Below are 12,826 nucleotides of genomic sequence, written 5' to 3' on the forward strand. Positions count from 1 at the left end.
TCCCCAGATGTAAGTGGGGCCAACAGAGCCAACTTAAGACCTTCTCAGGGTCTAATCATTCAGAGTCTTCTAAATCCACCTAACCTCATATAAAACATTAAAATGCACTCACCTCTCACATTTCATATAATTGCATAACTACATATGAGTTGTGTTGCATTTGCTTGAGATTATTTTTATGGGCATTTTAATAGTCATTAATTTTTCATAACTTATAGCCAATATATGTTTTTTTCCAGAGCCCCAGACATTTTTACCCAGGTTCTCTGCCTATAATGCCTAACAGTACATTGGCCCTAGTGAGAAGGACAGAAAAGCAAGCTAGGAAAGTGACACAATGTGATAAGAAAATAATACAGGTATGTGCAAAGAATCATGGGAACCAAAGGTATCACTTCACAGGTTAAAGGACATTGAAGGAAAATCTTGGGGTATGAGTAGGAGTTCATCAGGTAACAAAACCCTCATTTACAAAGCTATTGAGCTACAAAATTATATGATATATCCAAGAAATGTCAAATAATACCCTGTGACTTAAGAACACTATTTGGGCAGCATGATAGAAGATAGAGATGGAGGCTTACAATTCAACATCTTTTCCTTTGTATGTTTTCCTTTACTGGAAGGAAATTTTAATATATATTAAACTGAAAATTCTGTTTTCTTTACTGTACTGAACTTAGCAGCTTGGTGTTCTCTAAAACATAATATAAATTATAATTAATATTCTTTAGCAGATACTATTTTATTGCCAATTTTCCTAAAGGAACTACACTGTTTAATTAAGAATACTGATTCATCAGTAAGTATTTATAAATCTGGGCTACTATGCTACATATATGTACAATTATACTATTTATAGTTTGTATCATATATACAGTATAAAGATTAATTATGTATGTATACTACATACCATAAGTATAGTATAGATGAGAATAGTAAATACAGGGGCGCCTGGGTGATTCAGATGGTTAAGCGTCTGCCTTTGGCTCAGGTCATGATCCCAGGATCCTGGGATTGAGCCCCAGGTTGGACTCCCTGCTCAGTGGGGAGTCTGCTTCTTCCCCTGCTTCTGCTCTTCGCCGCCTTGTGCGCTCACTCTCTCTCTCAAATAATGAATAGTAAATACAGAGCATGTGTGTATATATATACATATATGTGTATATGTATCAGGGATTATATATAAGATTTATGTTCACAACCTTAAATTTTCTTCTTAAATTATGGAATATGTCCAGCAGAACTGACCAAATCCTTTATTTTCCATTAAAATTTTTAGGTGAAAAACCTGACCAACAAAAAAAGTCTTTGAAAGGGCGCCTGGGTGGCTCAGTTGGTTAAGCGACTGCCTTCGGCTCAGGTCATGATCCTGGAGTCCCGGGATCAAGTCCCGCATCGGGCTCCCTGCTCGGCGGGGAGTCTGCTTCTCCCTCTGACCCTCCCCCCTCTCATGTGCTGTCTCTCTCATTCTCTCTCTCTCAAATAAATAAATAAAATCTTTAAAAAAAAAAAAAAAAAAGTCTTTGAAAGTAAATGAAAAGGTTAAAAAAAAAGTAAATGAAAAGGTTTGAGGGTGAAACCATCTGTACAAGTGGGGAAAAATTTAGTTTGTAACCTTTTTTTAAGTAGTTCTCTTGAAAATATTTAATATGTTAAAAATAGTGTGTCTTCTTTAATAACTTAGTTCAATAGAAGGGGAAGATAAATAGCTCAGTAACGGAGTCTCTGAATTAAGTATCTTTTAAAATGCTGGAGTGAAGATGCTGTTCTATATTTGTTGGTAGTTAAAAATGGGGGGAGGGTTCTGAGAATAAGACCAACTAAAATAATAAACCAATCAAACAGAATACTACTACTACAAATTCAAAGCTATGTCATCTGAGAACTCTTGGTCTAAATGAAAACAAAAGATTATGGAATTGGGAGTTTATCAAATAAATGAGCTTTCACCTTGTGAAGTAGTAGGAAAAAGGATGAATAATCATTTTAAAACACAGGCTGAAAAAAATTAGGACACACAATGCAAAAAATTAATATAAAAAAAGTCACAGAGAACTGAGAAAAATTCTCCCCTCAAAATATAATGTGAAAGCTTTAGACCTATGCTTACTAAAATAAATTGGCTGAAAAAAATACAACATGTATGACTATGGCCAGACAAGCCTTGGATTGCTTCTTAATGCCTAGAGATTTGTGCTGAGACTGACACCAGATTATATTATGTTGTAATGGCATCAAATGGGGCTCACCCCAAGGTCACAAAATTCTGTGCCTTAAAATCTTACTCCTAGTTTACTCTTTGTTTATTTGTACTGATGTTCTAATGAAATTCTCTATTTTCTCTTTTTTTTAAAAAAAAAGCAAATGATGAGCTTTGACACATTTCTCACTATTCTTGTTTGAAAGTCACAACTTATTATACAGGCACATATATTTTTATCCTTTACATTCTAAATGACCAACATTAAGCTACATGTTAAGGATATAACCTTGAAAAATATGGACATGAGGGGCGCCTGGGTAGCACAGTCCATTAATCGTCCGACTCTTGGTTTCAGCTCTGGTTGTGATCTCAGGGTCATGGGATCAAGCCCCACATCAGGCTCCGAGCTTGGGGCGGAGTCTAATTGGGACTCTTTCTCCCTCTCCCTCTGCCCCTCACTTCTGTTCTCTCTCTCACTCAAGTAAATAAATAAGTCTTTAAAAAAGAAAAAGAAAGAAAAATATGGACATGATCCTTGCCCTGTTGGAGTTTAAATCCAATAGGGACAGAGAGGTAAACAGACAATTGGAAAACAACATAATACATGTTATAATAAAAAAAAAGTAAAGGGGTTATGAGAAATGTCAAGAGAAATTATTTGGAGGAATCAATATTTTGCTTCCTAGAAGAAATAAAATCTAAGCTAAGACCTAAAGTATAATAATCAACTGAGACAGAGAAGGGTGGGGAAATTAGGGAAGTGTTTCAGGCAGGAGAAACAGCATGTACAAAATGCCAGAGGTAGGAAGGCATGGATTCTATGGAGGTGTGAAAATTGGAGAGATAAGCAAAGGCCAGTTCACACATGGCCTTATACAGCATGTCAAGGAAACTGAGTATTTTCAAGCTGAAGAAGAACATAATTAGGTTTGTTCTGTAGAATCATCTGCTATATTCTATGTAGAGAGTTGAAGACAAGACTAGAGGTAGGGAGACCAATTGTAACAGTGTTGTAGTAGGTCAAGCAAGAGGCAAATTAGAGGACAGAGAGTTGAGATAAAGTAAGATTAAGGAAATATTTAAGATAAAAATATATAAGGCCTCATATGTGGTGAGCAGGGGGAGGAATGAAAGAAACAAACATAACCTTCAGATTTAATGAGCAGCTGGGTAAAGGATGGTACCATTTAATGGGTTGGAGGGTGTGTGGGGGGGATGTGAGACAGGGAAGATGACAGGTTGAATTTTCAACATGTTCAGTATGAAGTTCATAGGGGATGCCTAGTAGGCAGGTGGATACAGAAGTCTGATGCTCAGTACTGAGGTCTAGGCTAGAAACAGAAATTTGGAATTAATCAGATTATAGGTTCTGTAAGAATTCAAATCCTAAAACCAAGTAAGACTGGCCAAGGGAAATGGATAGAATAAGAAGAGCTAAGTGACAAAGTCTGAGCCTTGACAAAGCCTAACATTTAGGGAATGAAAAGAAAAGGAGTACTCAAAAAGGACTGTAGAAGAGATTGCAGAGAAAACTTGATGGAAATGAGAAGAGTGGGAAGAGAAAGAGGGAGTGCTCAACAGTGTCCAATATGGTTGAGAAGTCAAGCAAGACAAAAAAAAAAAAAAAGAGAGAGTGAGAGAGAAAGAAGTCAAGCAAGGCAAGGATTTAAGAGGCATCTATTCTTGTAGAGATTGGTGACAAAGAAGATAGACTATTAGCATATATAAAAATACATGTGTGTGTATAGACATACATATACACATATGTATGTCTTTACACACACTCATTCAATTATCATAACAACATCATCTGATAGGTACTGTTAATATGCTTTTATCAAGATGAGAAAATGGAGACACAAAGAGACAATTTTTCCAAGGTTACACAACTAGTAAGTGGTAGAGCCAGAAATTGAAATTGGTTGAGGACTTGAGTGGGAGGTGAAGGAATATAGATTAGGAGTGCAGATAACTCTTTCTAGCAATATCACTGATTTCAAAGATAGTTTTCTTTGGGCAGATTGTCTCTGCTAATCAGGTTCAAGCTATGTGGTGAATACTACCCAAATTGCAGACTGACTCTCGAGATAACAAATGGCTTGTGGAGAAATGCTTTTAAAAATCCAATGTGTTCAAATGGCAGCGATAACAATATGAAAATTTTTTTTTCCAATGTACCTTCTCCATGAGTTTTGAAAACAGTACACTATTGTTGCTCCTTAAACCTAAAACAAGTGTAACCCTGCCTGGAGCTACTCTAAGAATCATTCCAACAAAGTTCTCCCAATGAATCCACCAAAATAACTAGAATGTTGAACAATGAGTTTTAATTGTTAGTACATCTTTATGAAGTACCCATTGTGTGTATGCATTGTCTGTTTAGAGTGCTGTCCTTCCAGAAACATCTTTAGGAAGCCAGGATCCATTTGGTCAATTTGCGCCACCATAGGAAATTAGTTAAATGATAAATTGTCACAAAATTGAAATTTCTTAGTATGGGTGAAATACCACTGATTCGTGTCAAAGAGAAGAAATTCCTCCATAATTTTCTTTTCATTTCCAAATATTTGAGGAATATTGCATAGCCACATTCATCATCTGCTAGTATCTTATTATAAACCATTGTTGGATGAGAAACCACATTAAAGTATTTGCTATTTGCAGGATTTACTACTCTAGTATAAGTAAGTTTTAACATGGTATGACTGAGAGTATAATTATAATTAGAAAATCTCTTTTTAAACCAGATTTAGAAACAGAGTGATCTCTGGAGCTTTAAAAAAAGTGAAAAAAAAGATAAGTAAAATTATTAAAATTATGATAGGCCAGCAGTTTTTGGAAAGTTTAGGAAACCATCACTCAATTACAATATTCAATTTGGTAGTCTGTTTTCTGTCTCTTCATTTAAAAAAAAAAAAATTATATCCAGAAAAGAAAACCAATAGTGTGTACAGTTGGCCTCAAGATTTTTCTTTGGCCAAAACTGCCTATTTTCCATAATTGAATTTCCCAGTGACAGTCCCATGAACTTTATTGCCAGGTTGACTAGCCAAAGACATTCTATTGTCCCCCTACCATACGAAGAATTGAAGGGATGCTGAACACAACTAACATGAAATTGGGAAAGACAATGATTTGTTTTTAACCGCAAAAGGCATAATAATACTTAGATGAGCCAAAATTTTGGAACAAAATGAGTTTGTTTCCAATATTCTAATATGTTACATTGGCCATGTCAAAATGAGGTTACATTGTCCCTAGGACAACCCTGAGATTCCTGAGGCACTCCTCCAAACCTCACTGTTCTACTAAACATGAAGTCTATCCTGTCACCTCAGAAAGAGGTTACAGTGCCCTCCTCCACTGACAAGAGACACCTAGGAGTTGTAGCCCTGTGCTTGGCCACAGGCCTTATTTTAGCATTAGACACCTGATTTTCAAAGGTTATCTTTCCAAAATTAAAGAAAGAGTGAGACTGATGATGTGAGGGCTCCCCTGTGCTGACTGTGGTTTGCTTACCTAAGATCCTGTAAGTTTCCCAATAAGAAACCATACCTTCCAGGTGATAAATGGGTCAAATTCACAGAATATTACAAGTGTGGGAGGGAGGCTGGGAGAAAAGGAGGCTTTCTTGCTTTCTATTTCCAGAATGTAGTGTAACTGGGATACTCACAAGATTTGGTCTAAAGAAAGAAAGAAAGAAAGCCAGGAAGTAATAGAAAAGTGCTAACAGAATAACTAGGAAACACCTTCATGATCTCTTTCTTTTTATTTTTCTACTACTAAGTGTTTTTTGTACTCTCTTCTTTATTTTTAACCACTTCTCTCCTCCATCCTATTTGTCCTAACCTGTCCCCTCTTAAATGTAAAATATCCATAATTGTCACTGCGATTATGTGATCCAGTGGGATCTGTACATAAATCCTTTGATTCAGACAATTACCATTAGATTCAAACATAATGACCCAGTAGATACCTGCCTTATATGAACTCTCACTACCCACAACACAGAAAATCCACTTGCACTGCCCTTCCTTTATTCCAAGGGTTATTACTAAGACCAGATAAACATGACCTCCCACACCATTTTCATTCTAGAATCAGGAATCCTCACTGAACATACTTGTTTCCATCCTATTCCCAATTCCCTTTCTCTTCTGGCTGATAAAGAATACTGAAGTCCTGGGGCGCCTGGGTGGCTCAGTCGTTAGGCGTCTGCCTTCGGCTCAGGTCATGATCCCAGAGTCCTGGGATTGAGCCTGGCATTGGACTCCCTGCTTGGTGGGAAGCCTGCTTCTCCCTCTCCCACTCCCCTGCTTGTGTTCCCTCTCTCGCTGTGTCTCTCTCTGTCAAATAAATAAAATATTTTTTAAAAATAAAAAAAATAAAAAATACTGAAGTCCTGGGTCTCAGGCCAAGCTACCAAGGAGTATAAAAGAACACAATAAACAGGAGAATTGGAGAAAACGAGTTTCCATGTTAGTCTTGATAAATGAGGAATTGCTATCTAGCTTTCTTGCCTCCTAGTTTCATCTCCCTCTTATGTTAGTGAAGGAGCAATCTCCTTTTTGCTTTCTCAGTAATAACCATCAATCTTATATATCAGAACCTTTCTTCAATATCCTAAATTAGCTTTAGTTTTTGCAATAAAAGTTGGCATGAAGTCTCTTTTTTTTTTCCCCCAGAAATGATATATGCAGCTAGAAATCAGGTACCCTGAAGTCTACATTCCTCACTCATTAAAGACAATTAATAATCCATTTTGGCTCACAGAAGGTAAATATTCCATCATCAATTTCTTCTTCCATTTTCTAAGCAGAGACTCTTGAAGACACTTGGTGAGCACATTGACTAAGACTACAGAATCAGCTGATGTTAAAGCCATCATAATGGGTGTTCTTCGTAGGTTCATTACCTATTTCCCTTTTCTTCTAGCTTACTTGGTCAATTTATATAAAGCACCTGTTTTTTCAACCAGCTACATTATATTGTTGACTACAGTAGCAAGACCAATGTCAGAGACAGGTAGATTTAGGGTGGCTTGGCTCTGTATCCTGACAGATATGACTATTATTCCTTGTCATTTTGTCAGAAGCATCTTAAAACCCAGAAAGAATCTATAGAGACCAAATGATCCATCCCTCTGTCTTCATACTTCTAAAGGATTATTTTTCATATTTGAGGCACCTGAGGTCCAAAGAGGTTAAGGGACTTTCTGGATGTCCCTCTGTTAACAGTAAAAGGCAACAAATAGCCCATACCTCCACACACTCTTATGCATAATACTATATGCTATTTACTACACCCATGAAAGACAAAGTAAAATAGTCTGTTTTATGCTGTCAATAAGTTTGTAATCTTGAAAAAATCCATCATCTACACATAACACCCGAAACACCATATTCCAGTGAATCAGTCTACCAGCTATGTGAACTGGAATAAAGTACCAACTTCTCTAAACCTCAAATTCCATTTTCATAAGATGAAGAAAATAATAATAATTTTCTTAGAGTTTTTTGAGGACTAAATGAGTTAATACAGAGAAAGCTCCTAAACAGTGCCTAGCATGTATTAGGCATTCAATAAACAGTAGCTATTATTAGTCACCAAATCCTGGTGATTTAGATATTAAAATAATTTCTCTTACAGCTTGAGTGAGATGTATTTAGGAAAAATTAAAAATAAAGTACTGCTTTAAAACTGCAGGTAGTAAACATGAAATATTAGCCCAAGAAACTGTAGAGGCTAGATACATAAGCAGCTACCTAAAGGGGTTATATAAACGCGGCATTAACAATTGACAAAAAGGAAAAAAGACTGATGTGAGGATCCCTGCTTGAGGTTGACAGTAAAAGATGGAAACTTTGCTCTCTTACCAATGTGCTTTGCAGTTATTACCAGATTTAGCATAGCATGGCCCCATTAGGTAGCAATGCAGCTTCTACTACATTAATTGAAGGCTGTCTATCCAAAATCCCTCACTTCTTCAAAGAACATGTAGGAATGGTCAAAGCTCAGAGGTGGAGATGCATGTTGTGTAGAAGGGGCAAAATACAGTGGCTCCTTGCATGTCCAATTACATATGTTTTAAGAGATTGCTTACGGGTAACAAATATGATAAGAACAAAATGCTATGCTAATCGTTTTCCTACTGGAGGCTCAGGTGAGACCTCTCAGCATGGTGCCACACCCACCTGCAGGCGGAGCACTGCCGCCACTGGGTAGCCGCTTCTCTTCCCTTTCTAATGCAGTGCATCTGGGTCTCTGTGGTGCAGGGGGTGCTTCAGCCTCATCCCCAACTTCTAGGATTCTTTCAGTGGTGCCTTGTTCATAAATAGTTGTTACCTGTTCTTCTTGTGAGGAGGCGCGAAGTCAAAGACCATCGATGCTGCCATCTTGGTGATGTCACTCTCCCTCATTCCAGCAGCAAATGATACAATTGGTCTCCTTCACGTCTTTGAAATGCCAACTTCACTGGCATTTAAAGCACCACACCACCTACTCATTTTGCTCTGTAACCATTCTAGCCATCCAATTGTGACACTGCATGCCAATGTTATTCTTTTAAACCCCAAAAGAATAAGCCCATCCAATGACAAAGTTTTTAAATATCTTGGTAAATGAGACTCTTTTTACTAGAATTTGGGTATTTCTACGTCCTACTAACACCAGGACTGAATTATGACAATGACCATTAGCCAGGAATTTACAAGACTGCTTCTTTACAAAGAGACCATTGGCATTATAGATCAGCATTCCTTTAAGAATGAAGATTCAGGGGCGCCTGGGTGGCTCAGTTGGTTAAGCATCTGCCTTGGCTCAGGTCATGATCCCAGACTCCAGGATTGAGCCCCATATCCGGCTCCCCACTGAGCAGGGAGTCTGCTTCTCCCTCTGCCCCTCCCCCTGCGTGTGCTCTCTCTCTCTCTCTCTCTCAAATAAATAAATAAAATCTTTAAAAAAAAAAAGAAAGGAATGAAGATTCAGATTGGTTTTTAACCTTGTTGGAACTCCATTACCCCTTTGCTGGTTAAGTATACTGGGCAGAGTGGTGAACTAGTGAGCCCTGGAAAGGCCTCATGCCATCATTCAGTGTTCTAATAACCATTTTTTTTTTCATATCAGCTCTTCTGCATATAGAAGAACAATTCATACACTTGCTAAAGCTAGAGAAGTGAAGCATCCAGAGATATTGCTTTCCAATAAAGTAATAATGCTCCATTAGCTGTTTTGCTGTTACATGTTTTACCACAGACGTCTCTTCTTTAAGCTGCCTTCCCATATGTGGCCCTGTGATAAATTTTATCAGTGGTCAGCGGGACAGGGCTGCAGGCTGGGCAAGGAGCACAGTGGCTTTTTATCTAGCTTAGTTCCCCCTGCCATGCCCCCCACCCAAAGCAGCACTTTCTTGGCGTAATTTATGTTGTGGCATTTCTGTCAGTAGATGTGGTGTCAGCAATTTGTGTTCCTAATGGAAGTTTACATGGAAATGAGATACTTAGCCACAGAATAACATTAAGGATGGGATAAAACTAATAAAAATTGTAATGCAAAGGTGTTGGTGCCTGCTCGTGTATTTTTTTAAATTCTGAAACAAAGATTGTCTTTTGCCAGAAAAGTTTGTTTTCCAAATCTAAAATACTGGCATATGAGTAATATGTATAGTGCACCCATTCACAGTTAAAGCTAAAATTGTGTCAGCACATATATTAGAAGCTTCTACATTCCAGAAGCCTTATAGCACTGTCATAATATTTTAAAATAAATTTTCTTTTTCTTTCTTTTTTTTCTTTCTTTCTTTCTTTCCTTTCTTTCTTCCTAAATTTAAAATTTTAGAACCCAGCAGTTTTAACCAAAATCTGTGGTGTTGGTACCTTGGGAAAAATATGTACATATGATGTGTATTTTTGTAAAGTTAAAAAACTCAGCCCAGTGCAAGTTTTATTGGAGAAATCATTTCACTGATTGAATAATCTTTGTCCCCATACGGTTTACCATAATAAGATTTTCAATTATTCCATCGCAGGATATTGAGAGCATTTAGAAATAGCTGTGTGCTGCATTAGAAATGAAATAGAAGCATTGTTTAGACTCCTTAACCAAAGGCTCCTGAGATAGCCCAAGCCTAGAGTTATTTAGACTCTCAACCTGTCTATCTTAAAAAAGGCTTTTTACACAAATGGGATCTTCACTCATTCTGAGTTGCTGCAGACAGCAGAAGCAGAGGTATGCTCTTTCATGTGCCTACAACCTCTGTTGCCATCACATTCTTTTCCTCAGAGACAACATGTTTCCCAAGAAGCAAAGAATGAACATGGACATCGGGAATCCTTGAGATGGAGTTTTGCTACATTATCATAGGAAGCTTCCTGCTATTGAGTCAGCAACAAGCAGATTTTATCACTTACATTTTCATGTTTTTAAAGTATTTTAAAAATAATGGGTTTAAAGTATTTTTAATACATCTAAATGACATTTTTCCCCTTAACTAAAATTTCATGGTTGACCCATCCATCATATGGATTCTATCTTTAAGTATTTGGTAATATTCCGAGCTGAATGTGAAATGATAGTTATTTTATGCACAAAGATGTTCAGAAAGGGAGATTTGCTTCTGCGAGTGATGCCTGCATTTCTGAAACAGTTTTCCTCATGTCAAACTGGCAAGAAAGACCTGAACTCCATTAGTTGAAAATTTTCACCCTTTTGAAATGATTTAAGGACCTGTCCTTAGTAATTTTGATTAAAGATGAATGTTTTGAAATTCAGTCCCTATATCCAAGGTGTATCTACCAGAGTCCTGCTAGAATTTTGAATAGACAGCAGAGCAACAAACACAACTTACACATACCAAAATGCCAATATATGTATTCAGCTTTGTAAATACGCCTTTAAAAATACTTCACCATATTTAGCCACTCCTAAATATGTATTTACACAAGTCTACACACTGTAAGTGTTTACCTGGGAGACAGGAAAGGTCTCTCTGGTAAATAATATGGGTTTTATAGCCTTTAATGAAGGAATTTTTTGTTTGCTATATAAAAAAATCAGCTCCTCTCAGTTATAATTTAATAAAATTTCTCTTTCCCTGTAAATTTACTGCATAGCACTTGAGGTAAAGCCCTGCAATGTTTAAAAAGAAAAAAAAAGACAACACTGGTGTTATCTTTGGGTACAGAGTGGCTTTGATTCATTTTGCTAAAAACTACAGAGGGTAGAAAGCATGGATATGATTTCCGAAAACCAAACAAATAAAAATAACCTGTCAGATATATTTTAGAGCTAAGGCTATTGAGTAATTACCTATTTTTTCAGGTTAAAAAGAAATCAAAATCTTTGGGAAGATCCAGATGATTTAAACTACTTGGCCCTGAATTTTCTAGATCATTGACTTAATTTTATACTTTATATTACATGAGTGGGTATAGGTTAAGGGTTTTCAACTGATAAGCAAAACTGTGTTAAATCCAACATATGAACAAATTCTTACAAAAAAGCAGCATTGCCCAGTACACCAGTCCAAGGACTGGAAATGTTCAGTGCATACTCTTAGCTTGCAAATACATGGCCTTGAGCAATGGAGTTGATCTGACTTACGCTTTTGAATTTGTAAATTAGCTTGTGATCTACCTAGATCTAATGAATGATGGATCTGTACTCATATATTAAGTACTGAATATTAATAGAGAAAAAATATGTTTTTAAAGAAGACATGTTTTCCTTTTTTTAATTGAAAGACACAATGTGAGATAGAAAATGATGCTTGGAATAAAGAGACACCCTGTTATTTGGTAGGTTCTCCAATTTATTCACCATCACCTTCCCCATCCTCACTCTCCCCTTAGAATATTAAGGCTTTTGAAATCACCTAACATTAAGCAAGTAGTCCTTGACTTTCATGAGCCACTTTAGGGTCCCAGAAATGGACATGGCTTAATTTGGAGTCCTTTAAAGTTTTGGGGGGGAGGTTCTTTCTGAAGGGACCACTATCCTAATCAGCTCACTTCCTTCTAGAAGATAAATGTGCAGGATTTCCAGCAGCTTGTCTCTGGAACCACTGAAGATTTTCCTGTCATCAGTGGACTTAGAGACCTACAAGAGAAGAACAAAAAGAGAGAGGTCCCTTACATGAATTCTAAAGACACTTAATAAATTACAGCTCTACGGTTAAAGGACTCCTCTTCTCTTTCTTTGTTCTGTGTCTTCCAAGAATTTTCTCTTTCAGAATCTTTCTGTGCATGGGTGCTTGTGCACAGAATATATGAGTTTGATTTATGTTGAGAAGGTGGTAAATATGGGCATTTTTGGCAAGTCCAGATATGGAAATAGTGCAGGCTTTTTTCAGGATAGAAACATATCAATTTTTTTTAATGGGTCAAATTATTTCACCCTCACATAAAATGCCTGTTGAAATTTGTCAATGCAAAACAGATGCTTGTATGCCTTCCTATCCTATCTCATCTCTAACACAGCTTTGAAGAGATCAAGTTTACACACACACACACACACACACACACACACACACACACACATATAAGTAGGTGACAAAATGTTTACATCTCAAATTCAGATGTCTTAAAGCACTTTACTTTTAAGACTTTTTCTTCCATTTATTCTTAA

At 36.9% G+C, this 12,826-nt stretch overlaps 1 long non-coding RNA gene across 2 annotated transcripts in view; it reads right to left on the minus strand.

Moving 5' to 3' along the window:
• Nucleotides 1-11,990: 11,990 nt before the first annotated feature.
• Nucleotides 11,991-12,826, minus strand: part of LOC144381114 (uncharacterized) — a 144,401-nt gene continuing 143,565 nt past the window's right edge. For both annotated transcript variants that reach the window (XR_013445718.1, XR_013445717.1), the window contains one exon: nt 11,991-12,298. This is a non-coding gene — a long non-coding RNA (uncharacterized LOC144381114). The remainder of the gene's footprint in view (nt 12,299-12,826) is intronic.

This window comes from Halichoerus grypus, chromosome 2 (assembly GCF_964656455.1).
Source record: "Halichoerus grypus chromosome 2, mHalGry1.hap1.1, whole genome shotgun sequence".
NCBI lineage: Eukaryota > Metazoa > Chordata > Mammalia > Carnivora > Phocidae > Halichoerus > Halichoerus grypus.